The following is a 6,129-nucleotide window of genomic DNA, read 5'->3' as shown; positions in this document are numbered from 1 at the left end:
CCTATTCTAAACCTAACCCAACTCGAGGTGAATAACCTACAAAGACAATAAAAATCTGACGTTTCAAATACAGCTCTTCATCGGAGAATAAATACGTCCCTTACCTGGGGCTAATTTTTCTTATTTATTATGAGAAATACAAGTTTTGAAAAATTTCTGAAGAACTAACAACTAAGTGAAGTACAATAGTTACAATAGGGAGATTTAACTAGTTGGAAGGATAAGAAAATTTTTTTATTACATTGATAAAAGGTTTCACATTTAGAATAGAAGAAAGGGAAAAGATTAAGGTCCTACTTTCGAAGGGCATCAACAAAATATTTTTTCAAAAAATACCTGTTGTATTAGATTATTACCTGATCATAATTCCTTATATAGGATAAATATAAATGTCTGTTACATGAAAATGTTGGAATACTTACCATATAATTATGTATTAAAATAATTTTGGAGTTAAAAGTTTTAGAGAAAAGTTGATGAACCCACACGGTTTTGGGTCCAGTCCTACTGCATAGCATCTTAGGCAAGTGTCTTCAGCTAAAGTCCTGGACCGGCCCTAAACTTGTGAATGGATTTGGTAGATCAAAAACTAAAAGAAGCTTGTATCACTGTCATTTAAATTTTCTTTTCCATGCTGGAATAGATGGATAATTCCACAGGAACTGGCAAGTCAGAAGACTGCACCAAACCCTGCTACCTGCTTTAGTATGGTTTCTATGGCTGGATGCTCTTCCTAAATACCAATCACTTTACAGAGTGTATTGGGTGCTTTTTATGTAGCACCATATATATATATACTAGCTGATGTACCCAGTAATTCCCGGAAAAGCGGGGCTTATCCCTTGGTTCTATTCTCATAACTGCTTCGCTAATCCAATAATAACAATACAAAGTATGTAGCCCTTAAAATGGTTTTTGTGCATTTACAGAGAATACGAAACTGTCTTACACAGGATATCATTTTTAGAAATTCCCAATAAGTTATAAATACCAAATTGTGAAGTCACTTGTGTAATAACATGAAATTAGTTATTTGATAGTAAGAATTCAAATAAAGTAACCCCGAAAAGGGCTTTAATGCGTTCCCAGAGTATTATGAACATAGGAGGAAATACTAATAAGGTATTTATACTAAAATCGTGAAGCATGTTACATAATAACAGGCTAATCAGATATGAGATAATTACAATTCAAAGTAAATAACTCTGAAAAGGGCTTTTGTGCGTTCGCAGAGAATATTAGCTTCAGGGTTGCTAGTGTTGGTATATTCGTGAATAAGTCACTAACCGAAATAAGTGGATCTATTGTTTAGGAAAATACTATTTACTTGTTTAAGAATTGTACTGAATAAATTGGGAAAATAACTCTAACAGTTCAAATACTAAGAAATAAGCATACTCAATTTCATTTTTACCAAATAATTTAGGAAAATGAATGAGTTATTTCCCTTGGCTATATATGAGGATCCCTTCCAGAGGCGAATGGGTTATTTCCCTTGTTTTTTTAAATAAAATATATTAGATATATACAAGGATCCTTTCAGAGGCCCTATTATCGATTTTTTTCAACAATCTGATTATGCCATGAGGTTTCCAGACATGAGTTCTACTCACATGTCAAGTTTCATCAAAATCAATAAAATGATGTAGGAGGAGTTATCTAACAACTCCACAAACACACGCACAGACAGAATTTCCCACATATGTAGTATATATATGCTCCGCTGGATGTGTAATGTAAATGTGCATACCCGTCAGAGTGTAAGTATCTTGAGAGAAAAGCTGAACATAAGAAGCGTCAGTAGTGGTGTGCAAGAGAGACGATTGCGCTGGTTTGGCCATGTGGTGAGAATGAATGAGGATAGCTGCGTGAAAAAGTGCCACTCCCTGACAGTTGAGGGAACCCGTGAAAGAGGTAGGCCCAGGAAGACCTGGGCTGAGGTGGTGAGGCAAGACCTTCGAACATTGGGCCTCACCGAGGCGATGACTACTGACCGAGACCTTTGGAAATGTGCTGTGCGTGAGAAGACCCGGCAAGCCAAGTGAGATCGTTGCCAGTGCCCCTGGACTGGCTCTTGTGCGGGTGGCACATAAAAGACACCATTTCGAGCGTGGCCGTTTTCGTGCGGGTGACACGTAAAAGCACCCACTACACTCTCTGAGTGGTTGGCGTTAGGAAGGGCATCCAGCTGTAGAAACTCTGCCAAATTAGATTGGAGCCTGGTGTAGCCATCCGGTTGCACCAGTCCTCAGTCAAAACGTCCAACCCATGCTAGCATGGAAAGCGGACGTTAAACGATGATGATGATGATGATGATATATACACACACACACATACATGTGTGTGTGTGTGTTCCCTTGTCTCGGCATTGTATGATACTTGTAAATGGGCAGCAGCATCCTGTAAACAGTATTCTTTGTTCCCAATCTTTCAAGAAAGCATGTCTTGCTATAAGGAAATACTACCTTATTTGGAAACAGGTGAGGGTTGACAATAGGAATCACATTCAGCTCTAGAAAACTTGTTTCAATAAAGCATAGAAAATGGACATTAAATCGATGATGACGATATACATATACTTTTTTTTACTTCAGATTTAACTTAAGGCTATGTAGCAACTATGCTTATATACAGTTACAGCAATTAATGTATGAGGGCGTACATACATACATATCATCATCATCATCATTTAACATCCGCTTTCCATGCTAGCATGGGTTGGACGATTTGACAGAGTACTGGTGAACCGGATGGCTGCACCAGGCTCCAATCTGATCTGGCAGAATTTCTACAGCTGGATGTCCTTCCTAACGCCAACCACTTCGAGAGTGTAGTGGGTGTTTTTATGTGCCACCGGCATGAAGGCCAGTCATGCAGTACTAGCAATGGTCACGCTCAAAATGGTGTTTTTTACGTGCCACCTGCACAGGAGCCAGTCCAGCAGCACTGGCAACGACCTCGCTCGAATGATTTTCTAAACATGCCAGGCTTATCTTCCTTTAGTATATATATAGATGCCAAGCTAAGTAAAATCGTTGTCTTCCACACACACAGGCTTGTTCTTTCAGGTGCTGGTGCCACTTAAAAAGCACCTGTACTGGTGCTGCATTAATGCACCTGTGTCAGTGCTATTTTAACACACTCATGCCAGTGCTGCATAAAAGCACCTGTGATGGTGACATGTAAAAAAGCAACCAGCATATTCTATTAAGTGGTTGGCATTAGAAAGGGTATCCAGCTGTAGAAACCATGCCACAACAGACAATTGGAGTCCAGACAGCTCCCTGCTAGCTAGCTCTATGAAAATGGTTCAACTCATGCCAGCATGGAGAGCAGACATTAAATGATGATGATAATTAATATATATATATATATATATATATATATATATATATATATATATATATATATATATAAAATTAAAATTAGGGTTCAGCAAAAATTGCTTCATCACACACCGAAATTTAGAAATAGCAGTTAAAACTACTATTTCTAAATTTCGGTGTGTGGTGAAGCAATTTTTGCTGAACCCTAATTTTAATTATGTTTATAATTATAAAACTTTTGTATAAGTTTACCGATAATGGTTTTTTAACATACCGAACTACTTGGTAAAATTATTAACTATTAACTATTAATTTTTACCCTATATCTGTATGTATATATATATATATATATATATACATATACTCACACACGATTACACACACACACCTTTAGCAAAGAGGCACAGTGTAAAAGGATGGCACACTGTCTCATTCCCTATTGATGTTGACTGTTGTGGCTTTCCAGTGAGATCAGTGTACTACTTCTCACAAAAAATCAGTCTGGAATCCAACAACTGAGCCACCAAGGAGATAGAAATGGCAGGTGAAACCAGATCAAGATGGCTGTGGTTGACAAGAGATGACAGATGGAACCCTTTCGCAGGTGAAGACTAACTCAGCTCATGCTGCCCCACTAAGGCAAAGCATACAGGCTAAAGGGTGAAATGCTTGTGACCCTGAGACATCTGCTAATGATGTGGAAGGGTTTCTGTTACTGTGGTGGATTCATCTGAAGTTGCAATATCTCTGAGCTGTTCTGGCAATTACTGCATGGGGCAAAGTATCTCCGATGTTTATTTCACCAATATACACAGACCACGTGGAGGTGCAATGGCCCAGTGGTTAGGGCAGCAGACTCGCGGTCATAGGATCGCGGTTTCGATTCCCAGACCGGGCGTTGTGAGTGTTTATTGAGCAAAAACACCTAAAGCTCCACAAGGCTCCGACAGGGTATGGTGGCGAACCCTGCTGTACTCTTCCACCACAACTTTCTCTCACTCTTACTTCCTGTTTCTGTTGTGCCTGTAATTCAAAGGGTCAGCCTTGTCACACTGTGTCATGCTAAATATCCCCGAGAACTATGTTAAGGGTACACATGTCTGTGGAGTGCTCAGCCACTTGCACGTTAATTTCACGAGCAGGCTGTTCCGTTGATCGGATCAACTGGAACCCTCGACGTCATAAGCGACGGAGTGCCAACAACAACACAGACCACACACACACACTATCAGGGTTACATCACTGGCTTCTTCAATAGCCTCATCCCTTAATGCATCTTACACTCATTCTTCTTACCACACATCCCTCTTATCACTCACCTATCATCTATACCACCATCATCCATGTCTCTTATCATCTTTGCCTTTATCACTCTTGCTGCTAGTATCCATACCTTATTGTTCATCTCTTGAATACTCTCACTGTACTACGCTGCTGAAGTGACAAATGATAGCAGTGGATCTTTTTGGTTCACTGGAAATTGCTTTTGTGGGACCTATTTGACCACTCCAACAGTCAGCCCTTCCCTCTCTCGTTCTTATCACCCTATCTCTGTCACGGTCACAAGATAAATACTTTAAAAAAAAACCTCATTAGATCTGCATGTACAACATATACTCTTCTTATACCCTCCTCCTCCTAACCATTTCACATCAATAATATTCATCATTCATGCTATTTACCCATCTTTTGCTATCACTCTTTTGGCTCTCCAAAGCTGACACCATAAAATGCATTCAGTACTCTTTGTTAACTGTGAAAGTGAGTGAACACTTTAGTCTTGTCAAAGATGTAACAATCTATTTAGCGCTGGCGCCATGAAAATAAGGATTTGTGTACTTTGTAAAGGGCTTGATGTTAGGAATGGCATCCAACCATAGAAACATCATCATCATCATTTAATATTCGTTTTCCATGCTGGCATGGACTGGACAGTTTGATAGGAACTGGCCAGCCAGAGAACTGCCCAGGTTCCAATTGTCTGTTTTGGCATGGTTTCTATGACTGGATATCCTTCCTGAATCCAACCACTTTACAGAGTATGCTGGATGCATTTTATATGGCACTGGCATGAGAGCATCTTATGTGGAACCAGCACGAGTGCATTACACATGGCACCCGACAAATGCTTTTCATGTGAATCTAGAATGAGTGCATTGCACCTGGTACTGGCATGAGTGTATTATACATGATACCAGTATAAGTGCATTTCACATGGCATCAGCAAGAGTGCATTTAATGTGGCACCAGTATGAATGCATTTAATGTGATACTGGTACAAGTACATTTTGCATACCATCAGCACAAAAACATGATGTGGCCTCATAACCTATCCAATTTATGCTAGCATGGAAAACAGATGTAAAATGATATTGTAAAAGCATCTGTTGAGAAGATGTTAACATAAACAGTAAATCAATTTAATTAACCTACAGGTGGCAGCTGAAGTCATCTCAACTCAACATTTCGACTCAAGTGGAAAATAATCAAAATTGTATTCTTTAAGACATTTCTTCTAATAATCTATTATTTCCACCAACTTAACAACTTGTATTTATTGCATGCTAGAATACTGATTACATTACATGGTGTCTCTATTTGATCACTCATTCTTTGATTTATCAGCCAAATCTCCCACAAATCACTCTTTCATTTTAAAAAAGGACACACTGGAGAATGTAATACAGGTTTTCTGTGCTTGAGAAAAGAAGGAATACTTAATAAAGCTGATTTGGGAGCTAAATGAATCGTCATCTATCTAGTAATCTATAACACAATTACAAGTTAAAACAAGAACAGTAAG

Source organism: Octopus bimaculoides, chromosome 2, assembly GCF_046866305.1.
Source record: "Octopus bimaculoides isolate indiv1 chromosome 2, ASM4686630v1, whole genome shotgun sequence".
Taxonomy (NCBI): Eukaryota; Metazoa; Mollusca; class Cephalopoda; order Octopoda; family Octopodidae; genus Octopus; species Octopus bimaculoides.
Note: the sequence above shows the minus strand (reverse complement) of the source record.